Source organism: Triticum urartu, chromosome 4A (assembly GCF_056163025.1).
Source record: "Triticum urartu cultivar PI428250 chromosome 4A, HENAU_Tu73, whole genome shotgun sequence".
Lineage (NCBI taxonomy): Eukaryota > Viridiplantae > Streptophyta > Magnoliopsida > Poales > Poaceae > Triticum > Triticum urartu.
Genome location: NC_141876.1, coordinates 234,018,713 through 234,029,860, shown reverse-complemented (window position 1 = coordinate 234,029,860; position 11,148 = coordinate 234,018,713).

Here is an 11,148-nt window from a genome sequence, read left to right as displayed (position 1 = left end):
GTCTCATGAACACGGTCATGTAATGTCGGTCCGGGCCGCTTCATCCAACAATACCGCTGAATCAAAGTAAGACGTTGCTGGTAAGAAGTATGGCTATTATCGCCCACAAATCATTGTGTTCTACTCGTGCATATAACATCTACGCATAGACCTGGCTCGGATGCCACTGTTGGGGAACGTAGTATTTCAAAAAAAATCCTACAATCACGCAAGATCTATCTAGGAGAAGCATAGCAATGAGCGGGGAGAGTGTGTCCACGTACCCTCGTAGACCGAAAGCGGAAGCGTTTAGTAACGCAGTTGATGTAATCGAACGTCTTCGTGATCCAACCAATCCAAGCACCGAATGTATGGCACCTCCGCGTTCAACACACGTACAGCTCGATGACATCCCCCGATCTCTTGATGCAGTTGAGGACGAGGGAGAGTTCCGTCAGCACGACGGCGTGGCAACGGTGATGATGAAGTTACCGGCGTAGGGCTTCGCCTAAGCACTACGATGATATGACCGAGGTGTGTAACTATGGAGGGGGGCACCACACACGGCTAAGAGAAGACTTGGTGTGTCTTTGGGGTGCCCCCTGCCCACGTATATAAAGGAGGGAGGGTGTCGGTGTCAAAACCGGCGGATCTCGGGTAGGGGGTCCCGAACTGTGCGTCTAGGCGGATGGTAACAGGAGACAAGGGACACGATGTTTTTACCCAGGTTCGGGCCCTCTCGATGGAGGTAAAATCCTACTCCTGCTTGATTAATATTGATGATATGGGTAGTACAAGAGTAGATCTACCATGAGATCAAGGAGGCTAAACCCTAGAAGCTAGCCTATGGTATGATTGTTGTTTTTACGGACTAAAACCCTCCGGTTTATATAGACACCGGAGAGGGCTAGGGTTACACAGAGTCGGTTACAATGGTAGGAGATCTACATATCTGTATCGCCAAGCTTGCCTTCCACGCCAAGGAAAGTCCCTTCCGGACACGGGACGAAGTCTTCAATCTTGTATCTTCATAGTCCAGGAGTCCGGCCGAAGGTATAGTCCAGCTATCCGGACACCCCCTAATCCAGGACTCCCTCACTAGCCCCCGAACCAGGCTTCAATGACGACGAGTCCGGCGCGCAGATTGTCTTCGGCATTGCAAGGCGGGTTCTCCTCCAAATTCCATGTACCTGTTGAATAATGTCCGGTTTCTTGTAAATGTAGCGCTCCTTGGATTCTACGCCAATAATGGCCGTCTTCCACGTGTCAAACGAATACGAAAAGTCAGGGTGTTTTTACATTTACACCCCTAGCCGCGTGAATGAGCCGCCTATTAAAGGGGACGAGGATTTAGATCCAAACCACACCTTCTCCCCTCCGTGAGTATTCATCAGAGCGTATCCGACAGAGGTCCATTCTATCATGACCGGCCGCCGCAGCTCCTCCTCTCGCCCTTCCAGCCCTCAGCCTGGAGATTGGGAGAGATGCTCCATCCCGCACAGCGAGCTAGTGACGCTCCAGACCAAGGGATTTCTCCCCCCGGCCTATATGGTCCCGGTTCGAGTCGGACTTGCCACATATAATGGTGGAGAGCAAGCGGAGAGCGCCCCCAATCCCTCCAAACGAGAGCGGGTATGCCTTATCCCTTACTCAATAAGAGGGCTCGGATTTCCAATTCATCCGTTTCTCTGGGGGCTCCTGGAGTTCTATGGCCTCCAGCTGCACAACCTCACGCCTGCCTCCATATTGCATATCGCGGGCTTCATAGCCCTTTGCGAGCTATTTTTGGGCTGTGAGGCTCATTTCGCGCTGTGGAAAAGGCTATTCTGCCTTGTGCCCCATTCTCAGAAGGGGTCAATATATCAAGTGGGCGGAGCCAAAGTGTGGCACATCGCCGGGACCGAATATCTATCCGGAACCCCAAAGAAGGTGTCCGAGGACTGGCCTTCGGAATGGTTTTATATAGAGGATGTCCCGCTGCCGGATCCTGTCCGGATCGGCCTCCCTGAGTTTGACAATGCTCCCCTAAAGAAGCGCCTAAGCTAGCATCCACGGAGCCCTTAGAGGGAAAGTGACAAGGACGTTCTTTACCTGATGGTCCGGATAAGATTGTTAGCTCATTCCGGACTGACCATGATCGGGGTCATGGCCGCATGCATCATGCGAGGGGTGCAGCCGCTTCAGTATAGAGGCCACCCCATGTGGGACTTCAACGGGGAGGACGACGCCACCTACCACGGTCGTAAGGGGCCGGATTCGGCTGCCGCTCAGATAAAGATCTTGTCCGCTCTGTACAAGGGAGAAGAGGAGGAATTTCTCCGCGTCAACCCACAGGGTGGATTTTCTATGTACAATCCCCCAAGTTGGGTAAGTGGACACTTTTACTTGCCAAGCCAGGCTGTTAAAGAAATAAACAGCCCTCGTCCACAACCCGAGGATCCGGGATGGTCCCTCGACCCGGCCTCTCAAGAGGATCTGGACTTATCTATGAAGCTGATTGAAGGGGTGTTTCATCAATTGAGCAAGGACAACGCCTTGGTGGCCATTACGGCCGATTACCCAGGGCTACTCCCGGCCTCACGGGTAACTGAGACCGAAGTCCCAGCACTTTGAAAAGGGATCTATCCTCGCGTGTTTTCGATTGCCGTATGACAACCGTGTTTTGCAGGGGAGGTCCTTGAGACGGGAGGCCGAGCCTGCGGCGACTAGCCAATGAGGGGCGGCAAGGCCCCGCGGGCTGAAAAGAAGTGCGGTCCGGACTGAGACGCCAGCGCAAAGGTATAGCGCGCCATCGTATTCCCAGGTGTTATTCCTTCAAGGCATATTAACGCTCGTGCTCTTTTCAGGACGAAGAGACCTCGCCGGACTATATCCGGAGAGGGTGCCAATCGCGCCTCCACTAGCCAGGCTCCAAAGCCTGGTTCGGAAGCGGAGGCGAACATAAGGCGCGCACCGGACGCTCCTCCGATAGAGGATGCGGACAGGCTGTCTGCCACCAATTCCGAGGTGGAGAGTGCCATGAACCACAGGCGTCGCCGGACAGTTCTTCGCGACGCTTGTTTCTCCCAAGAGGCATTGGATGCCTTCAATTCGGGAGATGCGTACCTCCGTGCCGCTCAAAATGGTCTAGCCAGAGCCGCAGAGCAATATGTAAAAGACATACGGGTAAGAAAATTTTGGTAATTATATATATATATCAGTAGCCCCCGAGACTTGAAACAGTTAGAATAACTGATTTAAGGATCATTTTTTATGCAGGTTCTTACAAAAAAGAATACCCTACTGTCCCAGGAGCTAGAAGAGTGCAAAGCCCAACTTGAGGCCGCACTAGCCGTGGCAGGGGAGCCCAAGGAGACCCCCTCTAGTAATATACGCTTCGAAAGATAAGTATTCTGCGAAGTGCGGCGTGGGTGCAAATCTAACAAATGAAATTGTAGATGGCGCCGGATTAAATCCGGAAGAGCAACAACTCCTACGCCAGCTGAAGGCTGGTGAGAGCATGCTGACAAAGGTGAGGCGAGAGAAGAACGATCTCCAAGATGCCAATACCAAGCTGGGCGTTGAACTGAAGGATGTTCGTGCCCAGCTGTTGGACTCCGTTAAGGAGAATCAGCGGCTTCGACGTTGCATATTTAGTAAGTGCTTAAACGAACTTTGAAAAAAGAGTTCGGCGAGGAAGTCGACTAACAGAGTAATGTCTGTAGGTATGCTAACAGGTCATCCTACAGAGGAAATGTACGGTTCTACGGGTGACCTTCTTCCCGAGCTCTCACAACTGCACGAGCGAGTTCGGCAGGTGATGCAAGGCGTCGCCCAGGCCTTGTGGCCATCCGTCTCCATGCCCGAAGGCCTTGGAGAGCTTGTAGAGAAGCTAAAGGGAGCACGGCGGCGCTTCCGATTGTGGAAGATGGCAGCCTGCCATCAGGGCGCCAGGGAGGCCTGGGCCATGGTGAAGACGCGGTACACGAAGGCTGACCCAAACCACATGGCCGAGGTCGGACCCGTGGGGCCCGATGGAAAGGAAATCCCCGTGAGCTTAGTATACGGCCAAGTAGAATTGGCCGCAAAGTATTCCCAACAGGACTGTAAACTAGATAGCCTGTTAGATGGTATTGAAGAGGAATACAATCAGTCAGATTGACTATGTAATTTTAATTGACATGTGTAATGCCTTCTAGCCGGATTGTAGATCGTTTGTCATGGCCGACCTTTTCGCTTCAACCTCGGGACCTCACGGTCCGGAGTGTGTCCGAATACCCTCACGGTTATATAAGAACCGGGGTATGCATGGAGACCAGGCGTAGGGGTCATTAGTGCTTGAACAGACAAGTGCCCAACTAGTTATGTTATATTACATGGTTAGTAAGAAACATCTTCCAGGGAGAATAGTTCCGTTAGGGGTTCCTTTCCCTGGGAGGCATGCCCTAAAGTGCATGTCCATTCTGTGAAAAGAGACGCAGGAAAAACATCTGGGGGCGTATAGATAAATAAGTGAAAAAAAGATCATCTTTAGTTCACCGACCGAATATTCCCTTAAGAACGCTAGCTTTCGGCTTCACCCAGTCTGAGGTACACATCCGGCTGACCCGGCAGTAACAATCGCAGAGGTGCTCCCTTTACCACCTAGCCGAATAATCGGGAACGTAGGGGTAAGCACAGGAGCCAGGCAACCCAGCTTGGCCAAAACTTAAATCATATCGATGCATATAATGGTGAATAAAAGGTACATGCGGAAGTGTGACACATGTGTTGGGCATGAAGCCCGTATAAATAAGCTTCTGTTTAAAGAAGCCCCCAGGTTTAATGAGCGTGGATAGCACGTCACTTTATGAGCCTTTAAAGGCTATAAGAGAGAGGGAGGGGAGAAGGAGAGAAATGTAAGACAGAAAGTATATAAAAAATGGACAGAGGAAGGAGATGAACGCAGAGTCCGGCGCTAGGCATAGAATCTTCGGAGACGGGCTGCTTTCCATGGATTCGGCTCGAGTCGGTTATCCGATGCATCTCGCAGGCGGTACGCTCCACCAGTCAGGACTTGGTCAATTATGAAGGGACCTTCCCACTTGGGCTTGAGTTTGTCCTTTTTCTTGTCTGGCAGACGTAGAACTAATTCGCCAACGTTGTAATTTTTGGCATGTACTTCTCTGTTTTGGTATCTTCGAGTCTGCTGTTGATAGAATGCGGAACGGGCCTTTTCCACGTCACGCTCTTCCTCCAAGGCGTCCAAACTGTCCTGCCGATCGAGCTCGGCTTCTCTTTCTTCGTACATGCGCACTCGAGGTGATTCATGAATTATGTCGCGGGGCAAAACTGCCTTTGCGCCGTACACCATGAAGAATGGTGTGTATCCGGTGGTGCGATTCGACGTGGTCCGCAGCCCCCAGAGTACGGAGTCGAGCTCCTCTACCCAGTGCGTATTAGATTCCTTAAGGGACCGCACTAATCTGGGTTTGATGTCGCTCATGATAAGACCATTTGCACGTTCGACCTGGCCGTTAATTTGTGGGTGATAGACGGAAGCATAATCGAGCTTGATGCCCATGTTTTTGCACCAGAGTTTTACCTCGTCGGCCGTAAAGTTCGTGCCGCTATCAGTGATGATGCTGTGGGGGACGCCGTAACAGTGTACAACCCTGGATATAAAGTCTATCACCGGTCTGGATTCGGCCGTCTTAACAGGCTTGGCTTCTATCCATTTGGTGAACTTATCCACCATGACTAGTAAGTATTTTTTCTTGTGGGTTCCGCCTTTAAGGGGTCCAACCATGTCAAGCCCCCAGACCACGAAGGGCCAAGTGATGGGGATAGTTTGGAGGGCGGTGGGTGGCATATGGCTTTGGTTTGCAAAAAGCTGGCAACCAATGCATCGTTGGACTAAGTCCTGGGCGTCTGCCTGGGCCGTCGGCCAATAAAAGCCTGTACGGAAGGCCTTGCTTACAAGGGACCGAGTTGCAGCGCGATGACCGCCGGGTCCGGCATGAATTTCAGCCAGGAGGTTCCGCCCTTCCTCTTCGGAGATGCACCTTTGAAGGACTCCGGTAGTGCTTTTCTTATAAAGCTCTCCCTCATGGACTTTATAGGCTTTAGATCGCCGCACTATGCAGCGTGCCTCATTTTGGTCCTCGGGGAGTTCCTGCCTAGTAAGGTAGGCGAGGAATGGTTCTGTCCATGGGGCGATGACGGCCATTATTACATGGGCTGAAGGTGTTATTTCATTGGCAGAGCCTCCAATTATGTCAGAGTGTTCGGTGTCGGGCAGTGCGGTTGGGTCCGGGCTGTTATTGCCGGGTTCCCCTTCCCATACTACGGATGTCTTGAACAGCCTTTCCAAGAAGATGTTGGGGGGAATACATCGCATTTTGCGCCGATGCGTGCCAGGACATCTGCCGCCTGATTATTTTCCCGGGCTATATGGTGAAATTAGAGCCCTTCGAACCGAGCTGACATTTTTAGGACGGCGTTGCGATAAGCTGCCATTTTTGGATCCTTGGCATCAAAGTCTCCATTTATTTGGGATATTGCGAGGTTCGAGTCCCCGCGCACCTCTAGGCGTTGAATGCCCATGGATACTGCCATCCGGAGACGATGTAAAAGGGCCTCATATTCGGCTGCATTGTTGGAGTCTGTGTACATTATCTAGAGTATGTATTGAACTGTGTCTCCTGTGGGGGACGTCAAAACGACGCCAGCCCCTAGACCGGCCAACATTTTGGAGCCGTCGAAGTGCATGACCCAGTTTGAATATGTGTCGTACTCTTTAGGGAGTTCGGCCTCCGTCCATTCTGCGACGAAGTCGGCCAAAACTTGCGACTTGATAGCTCGTCGTGGCTTGTAAGTTATGTCGAACGGGAGGAGCTCAATGGCCCATTTTGCAATCCGGCCCATCGCGTCGCGGTTGTTTATAATATCGTTAAGTGGCACTTCCGAGGCTACTGTTATTGAACACTCTTGAAAGTAGTGTCGCAGCTTCCGGGATGCCATAAATACCGCATATGCAATCTTTTGATAATGCGGGTACCGTGACTTGCACAGAGTAAGGACAGTGGACACATAGTAGACCGGCTTTTGAAGGGGGAATTTGTGTACGTCCGTTTCTCGTTCGACGACGAGCACTGTGCTTACGACCTGATGGGTTGCTGCAATGTATAATAGCATTGGTTCGCCAATGTTTGGCGCGGCCAGGACTGGGTTTGTTGCCAAGATGGCTTTTATTTCGTCGAGTCCGGCCGTGGCTGCATCCGTCCACTCGAAGTGTTCGGTGCGCCGAAGGAGGCGGTAAAGGGGTAGGGCCTTTTCTCCCAAGCGAGAGATAAAGCGGCTTAGAGCCGCCACGCATCCGGTTAATTTTTGTATTTGTTTGAGGTCCTTCGGGATATCCAATTGTGACAGAGCTCGGATCTTGGCTGGATTTGCTTCAATTCCTCTACCGGGTACAATGAAGCCCAAGAGCTTTCCGGCTGGAACGCCGAAAACGCATTTTTCCGAGTTGAGCTTGATGTCGTATGTTCGGAGGTTATCTGTAAGTGCATCTAGTGCCCCTTAGTGATTTTGGTGTATTGAAGAATTATAGGTTAAGGGACTAATGTGTTTGTGAGTGTACACAGGTCTATAAGTCTATGAGGAGTTTGATATTTACAGGAAAAGTCGACCCCTAAAAATGAATATCTTCGACTGAAGATTTTGGTATTTCAGAAGACTTTCATGAAGACTTTGAAAGTGAAGAAATTGGTGTGTCCGTGAAGACTTGATATTCATGCGAGGAATATGAAGCTTGAAGACTTTCGTTTTCATAGTTTTGTTTTTCTCTTTCTTGAGTCATAGGAAACACCGTACTGTTAAAGGGGGTCGAGGAAATACTAAGGAAAAATTTCCATGTGATGCTCAACTCAAAACCCTACACCTACCAATCCCTTCGAGTGAAGCCATTGGAAATCTCATACAGTTCAGTCAATTTCTTCAGTGACAGAGACGAAGTTCTTCTGGTCTCTGAGGAATTTGTCCTGACTGAGGAGTTAGGAATTCGCCAGTGCGGATTTCCTACACGGTGAGGAACATGATAGCCCTGAGGATTTTACTACTCAAAATTCCGACCGTTGTTGTGCTATGCGCCAGCTGTCCCAAAATATCTATCCACCTAACGGTCATATCATTGAAGGGCATTTATGTCTTATCATGTCGGGCTGCTCCCTAGGCTATAAATAGCCGCCACCTACAACCACTAGTTGGTTGGTTGCTCCGAGAGAAACTGACACTTGTCATTTGAGAGCAACCCATCCTCTGAGGACCTTGAGCAAAAATCATCAAGTGAGGAAAAACCAAAAACCCAAACACCTACAAACCCCAAGTGATTGAGCATCACTGAAGAGATTGATCCTGAGTGGATCCGACGCTTGTTACCTTTGAAGACTGTGCTTCTTCCAGACGGTTAGGCGTCATGGTCTAGAGCATCCAAGAGGAATTGTGGATCGCCGAGTGACCAAGTTTGTGAAGGTTTGGAAGTCGCCTGAAGACTTACCACGAGTGATTGGACGAGGTCTGTGTGACCTTAGTTCAAGGAGAATACGGTGAGGACTGGGTGTCCTGAGCTGCGTGTTCAGGACTGGGTGTTCGGGACTGTGTGTCCTTGAGTTTAAATACTCAGCCGCTCCAACCAGACGTACAACTGAGACAGCAGTTGGAACTGGTCTACCAAATCATCGTCTTCACCAAGCTTACTGGTTCTATTTCCTCAACTCTTTCATTTCCTCATAACTGTGTTGTGTGTTTGTTCATATCTGTGTTTGAAGACTTTGACTAAAGACTTTCTCAATTTCCTCAGTTTAATTTCTTCAGTCTGTTTGTCTTCATCCTGTGTTATTATGTGATTACGCTTCCTGTACTATGTGCCTGTCTTCATTTCATCATGATGACTATGCTTGTATTCTGTTATGTTTACTTTTGAGTACTCATTCCGCTGCTAGTAGTTCTTCGCTAAGGAATTTCCTCACCGGCAAATTCCTCAGTGAAGAATCTCATAAAAATCGCCTATTCACCCCCCCTCTAGTCGATATAACTCACTTTCATTATCGAATGTTAGCCTCAAGTCGTCTACTAGAGATTCGACATGTCTTGTTTTAACGACCACATCATCTACGTATGCCTCCACTGTTTTGCCGATCTGATTTGCCAGACATGTCTAAATCATGCGCTGATATGTTGCACCGGCATTTTTGAGCCCGAAGGGCATTGTGTTGAAGCAGAATGGGCCGTATGGTGTGATAAATGCCGTTGCGGCTTGGTCTGACTCTGCCATCTTTATTTGATGGTAGCCGGAGTATGCGTCGAGGAAACACAACGAATCGTGTCCTGCGGTAGCGTCGATAATTTGATCGATGTGGGGGAGGGGGAAGGGATCCTTTGGGCAAGCCTTGTTAAGGTCTTTAAAATCAGCGCACAGGCGCCCTGATTTGTCCTTCTTTGGTACCATCACCAGGTTTGCTAGCTAGTCCAGGTGTTTTATATCTTTGATGAATCCGGCCTCCAATAGCTTGGCTAGTTCCTCTCCCATGGCCTGTCTCTTAGGTTCGGAAAAACGCCGAAGAGCCTGTTTAACTGGCTTGAATCCTTTTAGGATATTTATGCTGTGTTCGGCCAGCCTGCGTGGGATTCCTGGCATGTCTGAAGGGTGCTAGGCGAAAATGTCCCAGTTCTCTCATAGGAACTCTCGCAGTGCGGCGTCTACATCAGGGTTTAACTGTGCCCCGATGGAAGATGTTTTATTGGGGTCCGTTGGATGGACATGGAATTTGACTATTTCATCCGCCGGTTTAAAGGAGGTGGACTTGGATCTTTTGTCGAGTATCACATCGTCCCTATTCACCATGGAGCGCAGCGCAGTCAGTTCCTCAGCCGCTAGGGCTTCGGATAGCGCCTCGAGGGCCAGTGCGGCTGTCTTGTTTTCGGCACGGAGTGCTATGTCCGGATCACTAGTGAGAGTGATGATTCCGTTAGGCCCGGGCTTCTTGAGCTTCATGTACCCGTAATGGGGTATTGCTTGGAAGATTGTAAACGCTTCCCGCCCTAGCAGAGCGTGATATCCGCTACTGAACGGGGCCACTTGGAACGTGACCTCTTCGGACCTGTAATTATCCGGCGTGCCGAACACCACATCTAGTGTGATTTTTCCTGTACAACGCGCTTCCCGACTGGGAATTATTCCTCTAAAGGTTGTGCTGCTTCGCTCAATGCGGTTCCAGTCTATTTCCATTTTTTGAAAGGTTTCCTCATAAATGAGGTTCAATCCGCTACCGCCATCCATGAGTACCTTGGTAAGACAAAAGCCGTCCACTATTGGACTGAGGACCAATGCGGCTGGTGCTCGGGCTGTTCGGAATTTAGGTTCATCACTGGCGTTAAAAGTAATAGCCGTGTCACTCCATGGGTTTATTGTTGCTACTTGGTAGACTTCGGCAAGGCTGTGGAGTGTTCTTTTCGCATATTATTTGATGCGAAAGTCTCGAAGACTGTTAATACCGTGCTGGTGTCTTTGGGGTGGCTTTCTGTGGCTTCTGGAATTAGAAGATCTTCGCCAATTTTTGCCACCTGCCGGAGTATCCAACATGCTCTAAGGCTGTGAGTTGGTGTGGCGCCCTCTGCATTGTGAATTTTACAGGGTCCATTAAGCCATCCTTCCAGTACGGTTCCGTGCCCTATAGAGGGCTTTTGCTTTTTGGTATTGAACCCGGGTGTCTGGCGATGATGCGCCCTTTTATTTCGGACTGGGTTTGTATTCAGGGCCGGATTGTCCCAAAATTTTATTTCGGTTTTCCAGGCGCTTTCCATCGCACAGTACTTCCGTACTATGGATGCCAAGTCAGCGAAGCGTGTAATATCACGACGACTTATGGCGTTGAGGATTCCCTTGTCCGTGCAATTATTGCAGAAGAATGAAATTGCGTCTTCCTCGCGGCAGTTCTTTATCCTGTTCATAACCAGGAGGAACCTGGCCCAGTAATGATGTACTGTTTCTTCGGGCTCTTGCCTAATTTGGGATAGATCGCTTATGTACGGGTGGGTGGAATCAAATCCGAAACCTCACCCAATCTGAGACCCAGAGGCCAAGGAGTTTCCGAACTCGGAAGTTTGGATTCTTGGATGCTGTCCAATGAATCTAGCCCGTCGCCTGACTTT